The sequence below is a fragment of the Mastacembelus armatus genome, chromosome 20, assembly GCF_900324485.2.
Source record: "Mastacembelus armatus chromosome 20, fMasArm1.2, whole genome shotgun sequence".
Lineage (NCBI taxonomy): Eukaryota > Metazoa > Chordata > Actinopteri > Synbranchiformes > Mastacembelidae > Mastacembelus > Mastacembelus armatus.
Genome location: NC_046652.1, coordinates 19,303,007 through 19,321,536, shown reverse-complemented (window position 1 = coordinate 19,321,536; position 18,530 = coordinate 19,303,007). Strand labels below are relative to the sequence as shown.

General features: G+C 43.6%; 1 protein-coding gene and 1 pseudogene across 1 annotated transcript in view; one reads left to right on the top strand and one right to left on the bottom strand.

Moving 5' to 3' along the window:
- Window positions 1-18,530, bottom strand: part of LOC113121849 (uncharacterized) — a 1,077,549-nt gene that overhangs the window by 18,666 nt on the left and 1,040,353 nt on the right.
- Window positions 1-18,530, top strand: part of LOC113121854 (uncharacterized) — a 957,344-nt pseudogene that overhangs the window by 63,649 nt on the left and 875,165 nt on the right.

The following is an 18,530-nucleotide window of genomic DNA, read 5'->3' as shown; positions in this document are numbered from 1 at the left end:
CAGGGAATCAAACCTGTAGTACAAGAGATGCTTGATGCAGGGATCCTGGTGAGAGCACCAGAGGCTCAGTGTAACACCCCTATATTCCCAGTGAAAAAGGCTGATGGGAGGAGTTGGAGGATGATTCAAGACTTAAGGGAAGTAAATAAAGCAGTTGAAAGTAGGGCCCCATGTGTCCCAGATCCTCATACTTTGTTGAACCATATTAAACCTGAAATGAAGTGGTTCACGGTTGTGGATCTTAGTAATGCTTTTTTCTCAATCCCAGTACATCCAGACTCACAGGGATGGTTTGGGTTCACCTTTGAGGGAAAGAAACTCACCTACACCAGGTTGCCGCAGGGTTATGTTGATAGTCCCACTATATTTGCATCAGAATTGGAAAATTGCTTATCTACATTCCATGTGCCCTCACATAGCCAAATTTTGACCTATGTAGATGATATTTTAATTACATCAGACACTCAGCAGCACAATAAAGACACGGCTATAGCACTGTTCAAACATTTGGAAAGAACAGGCAACAAAGCATCTCCAGAAAAGCTACAGTGGGCTGCTTCTGAAGTTGTATTCCTGGGTCATAAACTAACACCAGAAGGCAGTGCTCTGACTGAATCCAGGAAAGCGGCTGTTCAGCAAGCCTGTAAGCCTATCACTAAGCAACAGATGATGCAATTCTTAGGGCTGTGTAACTACTGTCGACAGTGGATTCCAAATTATGCTCAGGTAACACAACCGCTGTTAGACCTAATTTATGAAACACCGATGGCCATGAAGCAGGAAATAAAGTGGACTCCAGAAGGTGAGAAGGCTTTCTGCGAGTTGAAAGAGCAGTTAGTAACCACACCTGTCTTGAGTCTCCCAGATTATAGTAAACCCTTTGTTCAAACTGTAGATTGTAAAGGGAAGTTCATGACCTCGGTGCTAACTCAGCTGACAGGAGGCAAGCAGAAACCGGTAGCCTATTACTCTAAGAGGCTGGATCCTGTGGCTTGTGCTTTGCCTGCCTGTGTCAGAGCTGTGTGTGCCGCTGCAATGGCAATAGAAGCCTCAGGAGAAGTGGTACTTTTCCATCCACTCACGCTGCTAGTCCCACACTCAGTTGACTTACTCCTGACAGAAACTAAAATGTCATTTTTGTCACCAGCCAGACATCTGTCAGTTATGGCGCTCCTAATGTTCCAGCCACATTTGACTATAAAAAGATGCTCTACACTTAATCTATCTACATTATTGCCCACAGCTGAGGAAGGCACACCACACTGTTGTATTACAAACACTGAGGAGACATGTAAACCTCGTAGTGATTTGAAGGATGTAGCCTTAGCTGAAGGGGAAGTGTGGTTTGTAGATGGTTCTTGTTTTAAGAATGACAAAGGAGAAAACGTGTGGTTTCGCTGTGGTATCTCAACAGGATGTCTGTGTTGCAGGTCAACTCCCTTCCCATTTCTCTGCACCGGCAGCTGAAATAATTGCCTTAACACAAGCCTGTCAGTTAGCAGAAGGGAAAAGTGTCACCATTTATACAGACAGTCAGTATGCTTTCTCCACATTGCATTTCTTTGCTGCACAGTGGGCCCGAAGAGGCATGAAGACGGCCAGTGGGCAATCAGTAAAGCACTCTATATTGCTGCTAGACCTCCTTACAGCAATTCAGTTGCCGGCCAAAGTAGCAGTTTGTAAATGTGCAGCGCATACACGGGGAACCGATACTATTTCATTGGGTAATGCCAAAGCTGATGCTACTGCTAAGACAGCAGCCCAAGGCCAATTTGGCAAATGCAACTTGTACCTCCTTGCACACATCAATCAACCCATTGATACTGAAATTCTTTCTGATATGCAAAAGCGTGCCCCGCCTGCTGAGCAACAGCTGTGGCTCAAAGAAGGGGCCACGATAGAGCAAGATCTTTTTAAGGTAAAAGATAAACTCTGCCTGCCTAGAAGTCTCTATCATACGGCAGCTATTTTGACGCATGGGCCCTGCCATGTGTCAACAGGAGGGATGGTATATGCAGTGGAAAAGTATTTCTATGCACCAGGTTTTAATAACTACTCAAAAAATTTTTGTAAATCCTGTTTGACTTGCTGTAAGCATAACCCACAGGGAAACCTCAGACCAAAGAGAGGGAGATTCCCTAATCCGGACTATCCATTTCAAGTTATTCACATGGATTTCATAGAGTTGTCACAATGTCAGACATACAAGTACTGCCTTGTTTTGATAGATGCATACTCTAAGTGGGTTGAGATTGTGCCCAGCAAAAGTGCTGATGCACTGACAGTGGCTAAAGCGCTGTGCAAAAACATTATTCCAGATCATGGGATCCCACAGCGAGTCTACAGTGATAATGGTCCACATTTTGTGAATGAAGTAGTTACACAGATGTCTAAACACCTGGGTTTTGAGCTGAAGAACCACTGTTCATACCATCCCCAAAGTGCAAGCCTGGTAGAAAGAACTAATGGCACTATAAAAATGAGACTGAGGAAAACTATGGAGCAAACGGGAAGAACATGGGTGGAATGTCTCCCTCTGGTAAAACTGTACATGAGGGTCACGCCAACAGACAGAGGCCTGACCCCGTTTGAAATCCTTTATGGAAGATCTTTTACACTTCCCATTTGTGAAAATGTGTGTGAAAAGCCTCAAGGGGAAACTACTCTAGCTGAATGGATGAGTAAGATGTTGCAGACTAGAGAAGTTATGAGTGCAAATAATCTGCCAAGAGATGTTTTGTCTCCACAGGTGCAGAGAGTTAAGCCTGGTGACCAAGTCCTGATAAAGGTCATCAAGAGGAAGGCCTGGTCCACTCCCAAGTGGGAGGGGCCCTATACAGTGATCCTGACCACTCCCACTGCAGTAAAGATCCAAGAGAGACCCACGTGGATTCACCAGAGCCACTGTAAAGTATTACAGCCTTTGGGAGCCGAGTAAGGTGGAAGTCAGCCGGTATCAAAACCCTTGGCTGCCGAAGAGACCATCTGATCCTTACTCCCAGCTATGGCTCTCCACTGGCTGATTCTGTGCCTAGGGGCAGCAAGCACGGTCTGTCCTGCTAACACAAAAGTCACTGATAACACCGCGTGTTCCAAGCAGAGGGGTTTCCAATTTGGCATACAAATGTGTTTGCCACTGAACAGTTCGGCCGTAATTACAATACCATTTCATAGTCTGGTTAATAAAGGAGTGAAAGGAACTCACTATGGTGGCTCTTACACATGGTACCTGACCAATGACCCACAAGACACTAGCTGGTCCACCCTAGTGGCTGATCAGGGTAACCGATGGACCCATGAGGGAGTCGTACAGCGGTGCTGTAGGCTGGTTGGGAATTTTTCCTTTTTGAAGGTTTTCGCCCAACCTCCATTACCTAACACCATCTCATTTGACTTTTATGACGTTGAATATGGAAATCCCCTAGGGAAACATATACAACTGATGTATTGAGTGTCAAACAGGAGGGAATGTTAGGATCAAAAGTCTAAATTGTTTATCATAGAATTTATTCACTGCTATGTGACTGAGTAAATGTACATGTGATCTTGCTGTGTAACTGAACTTTTGACTGTTTTAAATGTTGACAGCTCAACACTTTTCAGTTGTGCATACAGTGGGTACGGAAAGTATTCAGACCCCTTTAAATTTTTCACTCTTTGTGTCAAAATTAAAAAAGTTCATTTTATTTCTCATTAATGTACACTCAGCACCCCATCTTGACAGAAAAAAACAGAAATGTAGAAATTTTTGCAAATTTATTAAAAAAGAAAAACTGAAATATCACATGGTCATAAGTATTCAGACCCTTTGCAGTGACACCCATATTTAACTCACATGCTGTCCATTTCTTCTGATCCTCCTTGAGATGGTTCTGCTCCTTCATTGGAGTCCAGCTGTGTTTAATTAAACTGATTGGACTTGATTAGGAAAGGCACACACCTGTCTATATAAGACCTTACAGCTCACAGTGCATGTCAGAGCAAATGACAATCATGAGGTTGAAGGAACTGTCCAAGGAGCTCAGAGACAGAATTGTGGCAAGGCACAGATCTGGCCAAGGTTACAAAAGAATTTCTGCAGCACTCAAGGTTCCTAAGAGCACAGTGGCCTCCATAATCCTCAAATGGACAAAGTATGGGACGACCAGAACTCTTCCTAGACCTGGCCGTCCAGCCAAACTGAGCAATAGTGGGAGAAGAGTCTTGGTGAGAGAGGTAAAGAAGAACCCAAAGATCACTGTGGCTGAGCTCCAGAGATGCAGTAGGGAGATGGGAGAAAGTCAACTATCACTGCAGCCCTCCACCAGTTCGGGCTTTATGGCAGAGTGGCCCGACGGAAGCCTCTCCACAGTGCAAGACACATGAAAGCCCGCATAGAGTTTGCCAAAAAACACATGAAGGACTCCCAGACTATGAGAAATAAGATTCTCTGGTCTGATGAGACCAAGATTTAACCTTTTGGCGTTAATTCTAAGCGGCATGTGTGGAGAAAACCAGGCACTGCTCATCACCTGCCCAATACAATCCCTACAGTGAAACATGGTGGTGGGAGCATCATGTTGTGGGGGTGTTTTTCAGCTGCAGGGACAGGACGACTGGTTGCAACTGAAGGAAAGATGAATGCGGCCAAGTACAGAGATATCCTGGAAGAAAACCTCTTCCAGAGTGCTCAGGACCTCAGACTGGGCCGAAGGTTCACCTTTCAACAGGACAATGACCCTAAGCACACAGCTAAAATAACAAAGGAGTGGCTTCGGAACAACTCTGTGACCGTTCTGGACTGGCCCAGCCAGAGCCCTGACCTAAACCCAATTGAGCATCTCTGGAGAGACCTGAAAATGGCTGTCCACCAACGTTCACCATCCAACCTGACAGAACTGGAGAGGATCTGCAAGAAAGAATGGCAGAGGATCCCCAAATCCAGGTGTGAAAAACTTGTTGCATCATTCCCAAGAAGACTCATGGCTGTACTAGCTCAAAAGGGTGCTTCTACTCAATACTGAGCACAGGGTCTGAATACTTATGACCATGTGATATTTCAGTTTTTCTTTTTTAATAAATTTGCAAAAATTTCTACATTTCTGTTTTTTTCTGTCAAGATGGGGTGCTGAGTGTACATTAATGAGAAATAAAATGAACTTTTTTGATTTTGGCAAATGGCTGCAATGACACAAAGAGTGAAAAATTTAAAGGGGTCTGAATACTTTCCGTACCCACTGTATGTTGTAAGAGTGTATGAGTTGAGGAAGTGAAAACAGACCCGCTCTGGGTCAAGGAACTCGTGACACCAAGTGTTCCCTGTCTGAACTTTATATACTTATAAGGGCAAAAGTCAGTTTCCTTGTTTCTAAGGCGAAGGAAGCATATGTTAAAGGTCTTCTGTGTAACTATTGTGTAACCTTGTCTGCTATAAATAAAGAAGTCTGAGTGAGGCTCGTGACTGCAGCCACAAACCAAGAAGAGATGTCTTCTTGCAGCCACGAGCTGATCCCAGCCTGAAAAGATGCAGCGTGTCTCTTGTTAAATGCTTGAGTAGAACCAACAGCCTCCAAGTGCTTTTTGCCACGACAGCTATCATGAATGCAAACCTTATTACTACCAGCAAAGATGTTGCTTGCTGTCACCCAATGGTTTCCCCCAGTGTGTAACATTCGAATGAGTGGCTTGTTAGGAGTACCCACAATTCCTCCTTTAATACACTAGATAACAGTTTGGACTGAAATCCATCAGTTTCTGTGTATTCATTTGCAATAACGTGAGAAGCAAAATCAATCTCATCACTGCTGAGCCAATAATCAGGGTGCAGAGTAGAACTAATGGCACTGCCTTTGGGGACTTGCTGTTTTCTATAAAGTCTACTTGAAGGCAGTTTTTCAGTTGGTCTCTTACCATACCAGCATGGACTAAGGTTCATCTCTTTGCATTTTAGGTGTGTGTAGGTGTGTGTGTCTTTGCATTTGTAGTGTTACCTAATAAGAAGTAATCATTTATTTCTTCTACTTATGAGAACTGGGGTCTTTATTTATACTCTTTAGAAAGAGGAAATACTTTATTTTGTCTGTCTGTCCTGCTGTAAACTCATCTGAAAACAATGATTTGAAAGATAAACTTTAAAGTAAAATATAGAAAACCATTACTCAAATAAACAAACACCTGTCAAACTGGCTTGATCTCAGTTTTCGATCTATTAAGTCCTGAACACTGACCTGCTGATCGCTGGGACCAGAGGACGAGTCGGGCTCGTTGGTCGGGTGGTCTGGGTCGATGAATTCTTGATCTGTGTGCTCTTGATCCTTTATTCCGCTCTTGTATTCGTCCAGTTCGGCACAATCCGGATCCTGATCCTCCTCTTTAGATGCGCCTTTGTTGTGGTCCTGGTCGATAAAATCCGGGTTCTGAGTCTCCTCTTTAATTCCATGTTTGTAGTGGTCGTGGTAGACGAAACCTGGGTCCTGGTTCTCCTCTTTAATCTCGGTTTTGTAGTAGTTATCGCTGTTTCCATGCTCTGGTTCTGTTTTTGTCGCCGCCATTTTGAGACGCAAACGTCCCCAGAAGCGGAAGCCCCGCCCCCTTAGTAACCGTTGCTAAGTGTCAGCAGCGTGTGCCTGGGCCTCGATGGGAGTGTTATCAGTGTTTGAGTCACTGTCACAATATCGTGGTGTGGAAATCAATGATGTGTGACAATAGTAAAGTTTGTGGACATTATTTACATTTGTAGACGTGTGATATATATGCAAGAAGGTGTTTATGTTCACATTGGAGTGTGAACTGAATATTTCATTTGGAAACAAAGTGGATTTATGGAAGTGAGAGCTCCACTCTGTGATGATGCTTGTGTGACTGTGGCTATATAGTGTTTTCAGACTTAAACTATGAGGACCACCATGTCCATGGTGTCACTCAAAGCAAACACTGAGGGTTCATGTGATGTGTTTCACTTCCTTCTAGATCCAACACAGATTAGTTGGTGAAGGATTAAACAAATAATAAATCAGATGTTTAAAGGCTGTAAATAAGTCACTGTGTGGGCTGTCAGACTGACATTTACATCATATGTCCCTCAGCATGTCTATAATGTCTGCACCAAATTTTACTCTGACACAAAGCAGTGAGTCCACAGAGCACAGCTGCAACCAACCCCCATCAGGAGGCTCTAGAGCTCTTCACAGCCACTGGATGCTGATAGATCCTTCAGACACAGATGGGCTGAACTGAAAAGGAGAGTGCATAAGAGAGGAGCCCAGACCTTGGATGATCTGGAAAGACTGTGCAAAGAGGAATGGTTAAAGATCCCTCTCTCTGGATTCTCCAACCTTGTGAGATGTTATAGGAGGAGATTAAGTGCTGTCTTGTTGGCAAAAGGGGGGTTGTACGAAGTATTAAGATCAATAATAATAATCAATAATTGTGGCACACATGATTTCATATAAAGTCAATTATTTGTTAATGTTATTTTTGTTTTTTGCTGAATAATTGTACTTCAATTAAAGGTTGGATTTTTCTCATTTTTCTGAATTTTGGTTCTATTTTTAAAAAGAAAATGAATTTATTAGAAGCTTAAAATCCTTAATCCAATCTTAATCACGGTGCCAATAATTGTGGAGGGCACTGTAGGAGTGAGTGTGACTGTGTTCATCTCTACTGTGTTTGTTGGTTCCCTCTCATTCAAATGAGACATGATGTCAGCAGTAACCTAACCTAACTGGAACACACACAGCAACAGTTTTTTCAGTCCTCAAAGTCCACTATGGGTCACGTTAATATAGCGTGTTTATAAATAACAGATCATTCATGAAAGGCTTCAAACCTGCATGGGACGATCCCAATGGATTCCAAGCCCATCACCTTAACCACTCAGCCAGAACAACTTGCTCATGTACTGAATTTGATTTATTTAAAACAAAAAACAATGTGTTGTTTCTAAGTATTTAACTATTTAATTTTAAAAAGTAATGTTTAATATCAGCCCTCTGATGGTCTGGTGGCCTGTCCAGGGTGTAGTCCTGCCTTTCACCCAAAGAGAACTGATCCCAGTTACCCTAATTAGGAATAAGCAGGTATAGATAATGAATATTTAGTGTCCAGAAACTGGGCGACTCCTGAGAAACCACTTTAGACATGAGACCAGCATGTTAAAGAAGTGCAGCTGTGAAAAGGAGTTGACAAACATGAATCTTCTTTATGAAACAGGAGCATGTAGGGAGGAGACAAGAAGGGAATCTAAACAGGAACAGTGTGGTCTAAGGTGCCACACTCAAGGTTTTCTTCCTTCCTATGAGCAGGGTATTCTGGTCTCCAGGTGAAGGCGTGGGTTCAAATCCCACTCCTGACAGGTGTTTTCGTGTATTTCATATATTGATTTCTACCCTGTACTTTGATAACATTCAATGTCTCTTTGTAAAGTCATTTTCTACTTGAAGATGTACATGTAACAGTAACAACAGTGAATCAGCTGCAAAGATATTCTGCATTAACCTGATAGTCAATTGGCAGAACATAGGTGGATCCAAGTGTAGCACATTTACAGTTAAATGTGTGTTATACACAGCCTGGCTAGCTCAGTCAGTAGAGCATGATATTCTTAATCTCAGGGTTAGGGTTAGGTTTGAGCCCCACTTTGGGTGGTGGTGATTCTACAGGAGAGCTCCATGTGTTGAGAAGAGGTGATGTGACTTCAGGGGGGTAATAGGAGAAGGAGTTTCAGTGTCATTAAATAAACATAGATGAGTGACTGTATCATAAATGACTACAGAATTGCTTCCAAATTGAAACACAGACTAAGTGGAATTTCCACACATAGAACATTATGTCTTCATTATGTAACACAATCTAATTGTGTTAAACAGCTGTACAGCTTTATGTCCCACACTGACATGACATTTGTCACAACAGGCTGATTTTCCAAAGTCCACTGGTGCATTTATGTGTTACCAGAAATATCACAGACACTATGTTGTTGTTAATAATCTTCCAAATTGTACTACATGTGCGGCATTAATAATCTTCCAAATTGTACTACATGTGCGGCATTAATAATCTTCCAAATTGTACTACATGTGCGGCATTAATAATCTTCCAAATTGTACTACATGTACAGTATTAATAACCTTCCAAATTGTACTACATGTATAGTAGTATAGTATTAATAATTGTATTGCGTATTGTTTATAATCTACTAATTACCCATAACTAATAAAGTCTAATCAGACAAACAGGAAGCGAGACAGCCAATCGGACAGCAAGAGGCGGGTCTTAGAGCAGTTTGGGGCTTGATTGACAGCGGGCAGGGCCAGTCTCTGTGTCGTGCGCTTCATGAGGAGACGACAGGAGGGAAGCCTGAAATGGCAGGTCGTTGTACAGTAGAGAAATGTCTGCCTTTTTACCCAAACAGTGAAATAGTGTTTATCTCAGGACTCTGTCGGGACGCTTTTATGTGCTGCTGCGGATCTCGTCCTGTCTCACTAAGGCGCCCTTATGACCGGAAGTTCTTGACAGGTAAGTGAGTTTTTCCAAGGTTGATGACATGTCTCATAGTGGTCACTACATTTCCAGACTTCATAAATGAAGCAGCGGTTCATCTGAGCTGTGTTCATCAGGGGCTACGTTCAGCAAGCTAGTCGGTAGCTATTAGCCTGATCCCGCTTGGTAAAACGTTTCTTTACAGCCTTTGTATCCATCTCTCGTTACGGGACACGTCCGATGCGATGTCCCTCAAATAATCTGCGTTATTAGATGTAGGTTTGAGTAATATTTTGTAATACCTGAAGTCAGCTCGGACGCCGAGTAATTTACCCGCACTACAAGTCCCGAAATGCATTGCAACCGCTTCCTTTCCCTCAGGTGTAGCGATGAGGACACAGCTGCTCTAAACCCGGATCTTACCCAGTGAGTTTGGGATTAATAAGAAATGAGCGCAGGAAAAGCGAACTGTGAACACTTTTACAAACAGACGAAGAAGAGAGAGTGTTTGGAGGACAAAATGTGGTTTGTGACCGGATTTATTCGATTTTAACAGTATAATCAATTACCTCTGTTAATCACTTGTTCTTGTTAATACCCTGACTACATAGATCATTACACATTGGACTCAGAAGGATTCTACAGGGAGTGGTGTCTGTGTGGTCAGCTGTAAATGAACACTATACAGGCAGTTCTGCACTGACTTTAGTAAATACCAAAACAATTTCAACCAAATTCTGTTACTACAAGTGTGTTCAGACATGTATAAGTGTTGGTTGTGTTTTAATTTCTTAGGCTCAGTTCTGCTCTAATGTGTTAATGTGGTCTCTTTTTAGAACACGTGTCAAAGCTGTCTGCAGGGACAAGTTCACAGGAGAAGACGTCCACAGTCACCAGGCCAAGCTGGAGTTTTACTGTTAAACTATTGGAGTTTGAGCCATTTGTGTGCAGATAAGGCTCAATGTGTAGGACACATATCAGCCATAAAGCTGATGATTTGCTCCATTCAGACCCTAACCTGTAGTGTGAGCACAGTTCTCTACCTCATCACCTACAGTATTTCCCCTGTTGCAAAGTCCTGTCAAACACAGCTGTTACATTAATAACAAAATAAAGTATAAAATGAAATTAAGGGCAATCACCAGTGGATGAAAACTTCCTGTTTCTCCTGCTTCAGAGTGTTCATGTTGTATGCAACCTCACACTGACATGTATATACTGACTTTCCTAATAAAATATTTGAGATGTTCCTTGTAGCATTTAGATATTAGAAACATGACCTTTTATTTCTTTGTTCTTTGACATGTTAATCGGTTACACTTACAGCTAATATTGTTCATCCCTTATTATCTTAGTTCATATAGACTCCAATTATTATTAAAACCATCAGATTCATTAGTGTCGGTGCGTTTATATCTTTGGGTATCGCGGCAGGTGGGACTCGTCTTAACACCTGTGACACCTGTTGAGGACGGTGGACCGAAAAGTGAACACGGTCCTCGGGAGCGCGCACAGCAGGTGGAACATGAAAACAGTTTGACTTTGGATCTTCGACAGATCCTCCTCATGTTGTTCTGGAACATTAACTCTCCATGAGAAGCAGCGACTGGAACTGCAGGTTTAGTCGGAGGAGCTTGAGATCCGGAGGCTGGTTTTCAGTCCGGACCCGTTTTAGGGACCGTCACTCAATAACAGAGTAGTAGGAAAAAAAATTTTTTGATCTATAGTTTCCTGGTCATGTGACCTGATGACTCAAAGTTATACATAGTTTATTGGCCTCGTCTGCATCAGACTCACCTGTTACAGTTCAGTTATATCACTTCAGTCATTTTATAGGAATTTTGATATATTGAGGGTTTTCGCTTTATAGTTTCCAGGTCTTAACCTTTCCTGCTTCGGTCTGTTGACCGTGGTCGGGGGACACGGGAGGTCCGGGACTTTCCCAGGACCGAAGGTGTTCGTCCTCCGGGGTTAACTCCCGTCACTTATTGGTTGGAGTAGTGAGGCACAACAGATCGACACGACTTTTACTGGAGACTGTCTGTAGCGTTATTGCCGCACTGCAACCAGTGAGAACAGAATACAGTCCAGCCTACAGCTAACTAAACAAAACCAGCCCCAGTCCACCTCAGTCCACCGGCCAGTCCTCTGCTCGCCGTCTCTCACACACCGGACGCGCACATCGGCTACACGCACACACCCCGCACACCGAGTCACCTATTCACCTCAGTGGTAACAGGCAATTCCCATAACACACAGGTCACGTGAAATGTGTTTGTCAGCCAGTGATTGGTCAGCAGCTCTCTCTCTCTGTCACACAGACACACAGGTAAACACAGAGGGGCGGAGCCACAGGGATCAGGTGACCCAGGTACCTGAGAACAGGCGTTCAGACTCCATTTAGAGACGACAGAGCAGAAGGAGGAGACGTGGCTGAGGCAGGTGAGTGTTGATCCAACGTTGTTCTCTTCCTGTCACAGAGTCTGAGTGTTTTCTCTCTGTGGACTGTGGAGGAAGAAGAGTCCCTATAAAGCTCCATCAGCACAAAGACTGGAAGGAAAGGAGGAAGTTCAAAATGTGTGTGTGTGTAGTTTGGTGTGTCTGGGTGTGACTGACATGAACAGACTTGTCCTCAGTTTGATTTTCTGTCTCTGTCTCTCAGAAACTTTCCCTCTAAACTCTGTGCCAGGGGTCCAAAGTCAGCCAGGATCCTACAGACCTGGTACTTTAGGATCTAAAGGCTTTTGATAGGCAGGTAGGAAAAACGTCATGTTCCAGTCAGACCCACAGGCCTGCTAATTGTTAGGCATCATAATATTGTGAAGAAGAGAAATATTTCTTATTTAGTTAAGGGGTGAGGGTGGTCTCTGGTCTGTTGGTGTCTTGTGATGTCAGTAACTCTGACACATCTGGATCTGGATTTAAAGGGGTGAGGGTGGTCTTTAATGTCATGTTGAATTGCTTTGCTTGGTAAGATCATGTAAACCCATGAGGCAAGAAAAGCATATTTCTATGTCTTCAAACTTCTGGTTCCATGACCCTCAGCTCTTTTCAATAATATCCATGGAAAAGTTCCTATCAGATCCTTTTTAGAACCAATATAGGATCCACTGAATATTCTTCAGTTTAATGCCAAACAGAAATATGACCAATAGAATATCAGCCCTCTGTCATATGGCCAACAAGAAATGCAACAAATGCTTTTTTGCATAGTTGAGTTTGACACATGAAAACTAACAGTGGATCTTAACGTAACACCATTTAACCTTGTTCTCACTTGAAATGTGTCCCCACATTAAGGCCTGGAATTTCAGGGGATTGGACCTGGAAAGTCCTTGACAGGTCATTGAATCTGAAGTCAACCAAGGTGTGGGAACCCTGTTTATAAAGCTGGATGTGGACCTGAGTCTGGACCTGGACCTGAGTCTAAAGCAGAAATCTGGGACTAACCTTTAGTTGCTCACCACAACTGTTGTTGCTACAAATCCCGTTCATGTTGTTCTGAGTGTAATGTAAAGATGAGGATTTTAACCTTTGACCTTTTTGCACAAGTGCAGCTGTTACTGTCCATAACAACATAAATGTCTCTCTGCTGAAACCTACATACGAAGACTTTAAAGAGTTTAGTTGAGGTGCAAACAGTTTGGCCTTTAGCGTCACAGTCCACAGGCTGTATCATCACTGTAGTCCAGGTTCCTGTTCAGGCTTTAAGGTCTTTAAATAGGATCATCGGAGACCGGCCGGATTCGGCTCTTTTCCGGTCTCGTGTGTGACGTTGAATTTAGTTGGATCAGGGTTCGGCATCTTCCCAGCAGGGACAGAGACTGATGCTGTACAGTTTCCTCTGCACAAGTACAACAGTATTAGCAATAAAATCCAGCTGAAGTAGTAAAAGTAGTCACTAAGCAGAAAACCAACTAAAGTACCAGAGAAATATTGTGCAGTCCAAAGTCCAAGCTTTGTCTCTGTAATGTAGTTCTGTAGAAAGTAGCAGTGAATGGGAAAGTACTCAAGTCCAAATACCTCAAATACCTGACCAAGTGCTGTATTTAGTTTCAGCCACTAGATGGAGACACAACATTGTGGTTTTATGTCGTTTTTCTTCTCTCTCAACTTATTTTGTGTCTTTTTGTGTCATTGTTCATCTGTTTCTTGTTGTTTTGCATCTTTTGTGGTTTTGACCTGAGCTCTGTGACTTTCCAACTAGTCTGATGTCCCTTCATCCAGAGACACAGGCCCAAGGGCCCCTGAGCTCTCAGGCCCCTGGTTAATCCAGCCCTGATGATTAGACAGTTTCCAGCAGCAGGTCTATGGACTCTGGACTCCTCATACACACAGATCAACACATTTGAATGACATTCAATAAATAGACACTTTCTATGTGACATATTGTGAAGCTGGACTTTGGAGAATAATCCTCCTTTTAGCCAAACAAAGCAGTGTAGAGTGTGATCTCTAGTCCCAACTCTGTCTGTCACATATATGAGAACCTGTGCTTATGTCATTATATGCAACATTGGCCTGTGACAGATGCTGATTGTTTCTGCTGTGCTCTTTTTATCAGTTAGAAAGAAAACAACTGTGTTGTCAGTCTTTGACCATGTTTAAAGTGCATTCATTTATGCAAAGCTTGGCTTGATTGGTTCCACAGACTTTCTACATGTGGCCAATTATATTTGGACACTACAGCCTGTGTGTGTGTGTGTGTGTGTGTGTGTGTGTGTGTGTGTGTGTGTGTGTGTGTGTGTGTGTGTGTGTGTGTGTGTGTGTGTGTGTGTGTGTCCTGAGCCTGAACTGTTTCCTCATACTCTTCTCACCTGTTCACGCCTCCTGAATCACACAGGTGATTTCCAGTAAATGGAAAGGGGCGGGGCCACAGTGAGTAACCAATCAAAGCACAGAGGCTGCAGCTGTTTGATCAGAAAACATTGGAAGAGGACAGAGGAGACCTGGAGACCTGTGAGTACTAATCCAATTTTATGTTTCCTGTCAGACTTTGTCAGAGTCATGTGGTTTCTCAGCCTGATAGAAAGTGATGTCAGTAACTCTGACACATCTGGATCTGGATTTAAAGGGGTGAGGGTGGTCTCTGGTCTGTCAGGGTCTTGTGATGTCAGTGATGTCAGTAACTCTGACACATCTGGATCTGGATTTAAAGGGGTGAGGGTGGTCTCTGGTCTGTCAGTGTCTTGTGATGTCAGTGATGTCAGTAACTCTGACGCATCTGGATCTAAAGGGGTGAGGGTGGTTTCTGGTCTGTCAGTGTCTTGTGATGTCAGTGATGTCAGTAACTCTGACACATCTGGATCTGGATTTAAAGGGGTGAGGGTGGTCTCTGGTCTGTCAGTGTCTTGTGATGTCAGTGATGTCAGTAACTCTGACACATCTGGATCTGGATTTAAAGGGGTGAGGGTGGTCTCTGGTCTGTCAGTGTCTTGTGATGTCAGTGATGTCAGTAACTCTGACGCATCTGGATTTAAAGGGGTGAGGGTGGTCTCTGGTCTGTCAGTATCTTGTGATGTCAGTGATGTCAGTAACTCTGACACATCTGGATCTGGATTTAAAGGTTCTATCTGTTTAGTTTCTTTTCAGTCATTTTGTAGAGGTGAGAACTCTGACACAAAACATGTTGTTGTTGTTGTTTTTATGTAATAATCTAAAAATATTATGTCAGACCTTCTTGGGGGGTCAGGTTCTGGTTGGTGGGCCCAAAAATCAGCCTCAAAGGTCCAGCACACCTAACCCTGCAGTTTGGGTGTAGGGTGGGGTCAAAGGTCAAAGCCTCCTTCAACTGAGCTCAGGCAGCAGTGATCAGGTCTGACTTCATTCCAGTCTTAACTTTTCTTAGGCAGCTTCTTTGGATAAAGAGCAGAAGGATCCACAGGGTTTCTGTTCACATGTTCAGCTGCACAACAACAGCTGGACTTAGTGACTGAGACCATCAGTCATGGACAATCTGTGTCCCCAAAACCTCCTGACACCACCCACAGTTTCCAGATGAGGACCTGATTGAGAACAGGGACCTAATAATCCCAGAGCTCACAGTAACAAGGCTGCTCTGGACCTTCAGGGCATCCTCAGGAGCAGCTGTGGTTTCTGTTGATGCTGCTGAAGGACACTTATTGTCCAACAGGCTGTCAGACCCACAAACACACAGACCCCTAAAGAAAAGCATCGACAACAACAAGACAATATCTTAAACATGAAAACACTAACATTTAAAATAACATGATGACAAACAGTTTTCATGTGACAGTTCAAACTGCCTGTGAGGTTCCTCATCCCACTGAGTCAACACAGGTGAAGGATTTCCGGATTTACTCTCTCTGTCACACAGACACACAGGTAAACACAGAGGGCCGGAGCCACAGGGATCAGGTGACCCAGGTACCTGAGAACAGGCGTTCAGACTCCATTTAGAGACGACAGAGCAGAAGGAGGAGACGTGGCTGAGGCAGGTGAGTGTTGATCCAATGTTGTTCTCTTCCTGTCACAGAGTCTGAGTGTTTTCTCTCTGTGGACTGTGGAGGAAGAAGAGTCCCTATAAAGCTCCATCAGCACAAAGACTGGAAGGAAAGGAGGAAGTTCAAAATGTGTGTGTGTGTAGTTTGGTGTGTCTGGGTGTGACTGACATGAACAGACTTGTCCTCAGTTTGATTTTCTGTCTCTGTCTCTCAGAAACTTTCCCTCTAAACTCTGTGCCAGGGGTCCAAAGTCAGTCAGGATCCTACAGACCTGGTGCTTTAGGATCTAAAGGCTTTTGATAGGCAGGTAGGAAAAACGTCATGTTCCAGTCAGACCCACAGGCCTGCTAATTGTTAGGCATCATAATATTGTGAAGAAGAGAAATATTTCTTATGTCTTCATCCTCTTTGTCAGACCCTGGAGCCCTGTTTTGGTCTGTGGCTGCACTTGTTTCCCCACCTCTGTTTGTGTTTGGGTCTAATAGTCTTATTGTTTCCTGGTTGGTCTCGTCCTCGCTGGCTGTTGGTTTGGTTTGTACGGTGACGTTCCCTGTGTTATTTGGCCTGGTTTAGTTTCACTTTCTGTTCCTGGTCTTTGTGTCCCTCTTTTAGATTTGGAAGAACAGTTCAAATGTTCTGAAACACGTCACATAGAAAGTGTCTATTTATTGAATGTCATTCAAATGTGTTGATCTGTGTGTATGAGGAGTCCAGAGTCCATAGAGCTGCTGCTGGAAACTGTCTAATCATCAGGGCTGGATTAACCAGGATCATTTCATTCATTTGAATATTTGGCTCAGTAACTTTTCAAACCAACAGCTGTGTTTTCTGATGAGCTGCCAAGTTCTTCTTAGGTCTAAAGAAGTCAAACTAGAAACAGAGATTGTTGTTGACTGTCAGAATCAGCTTTATTGGCCAAGTGTGTGTAAACAAACTCACTGAGCTCTATATTTACAGGAATGAACATAAAGACAATATGTGGCCTATTGGATTTAACTATAAAGGGACAGATGTGCAAATATGCACACAGGGACTATTGTACAGTGGTTATTCCTCCACCCTATGACCTTAGAGTTCATCAGTGACAGCCTGGGGAAGAAACCGTCTCTGTGCTGGGTGGTCTTGGTGTACAGTGCTCTGTAGGGCCCACCAGAGGGAGGAGTCTGAGCAGTTTGAGTCCAAGGGGTGAGGGGTCTGCAGAGATGGTCCTTCCCTGTTTCCTGACCATGGACTAGTACAGGTCTTGACGACTTTTATCTTTTCGTCTTGATAAACTGGATGTGAGAGTTTTCCAGACTCTGCCTGATCATTTTACAGGGTAAATGATGAGTCTCATGTGTCGAAGGTGGAGATATTTTGGGTGCAGTTTACCAGAGGGATCATGACTCAGGAAGTGAAACGCTGAAAACTGATCCTGATGCCGTCAGTCCCACATCCACTATCAGACTTTAGTTCTGCTTAAGTCTACAAAACAGCCACAAAACACCAGTTTCTACCAAATCTTTTCCTCTGGTCAAGACATAGATTTGCACTTGGCACTTTATCATCAGCTCTTTAAAACCACCTTAGGGAGACTAACTGTCCTTTGACCAAACAGTCATTTCATGTGTTTTATTGTAACAATAAGCCCCGCCCTCTGGCTTTGACAGATAAAATAAATTCATGAAGCACAGCACCATGAAATAATGAACCTGCTGTTAATCTGCAGTAAAAACCCTGTGGACGTGTCGACTGGGCACATTTTAGCGTTTGCTGCTCTGGTCCTCCAAGTGTGTCCATATTGGTCTGAAGGGGACGCCAAGGCCACGTCAGTGATGTCATTGGGGACGACCCAAACTGAACTGTGACCAGTGGAACTGTGATATTTAATATAGTCACTTTAGCCCTTTATGGTAAAACAGCACCAGTGCTCCAGTTCTGACTGTTCAGTGTCATTGGACATGTTTTAAATGACGACAACCAAACACCAGCTCTGGTCTAAAGACACATGGACCTTAAAGGGGGGACATTTACCAGATCAGATGATGTTTATGTTCGGGTCCCTCAGTAGATGTTGACGACAGGCTACACATATCTAGACTAGAGCAAGAATAAAGTTCTGGTTTTGGACTCATGTACTGTGTTGGTCAGTGGCCTGTGTGTGTCTTACACAGCTGTCCAGGTGTGTGTGTTTCAGAAAGGCTCCTTCTCTCTGGTCCTAAATGTTCTGCTAATACTCAGTGTGGGAGTACATCACTGCTGTAAAGGGACCAGGGTCAGGCTGGGAGGACTCCGACCGACCCACACAAAGCTCCCAACCCAGTGGACTATGCAGGAGCTGGTGGTCAGCTGGTTCTGGTTTCCAGTGGGTGTGTGACAGAAACAGCTGCAAACCAAACACTGAAAAGACGTTTAGTCGAGTGTGGTATTAGTGCAGGGGAGTAGACTTCACCTTTACCTTGGATGTACTTATCAGACATACACAGAACAAATATACCCAAGAATACTTGGACTACACTGACAAGTACACAGAGAAATATAAGTAGATCCAGTCTGTACTTCAGGTGAAGTGTCTCTGGCTGTGACCTCCTGTTTATTTATTTCTGGTCCCCCTCTGCCCCCACCAAA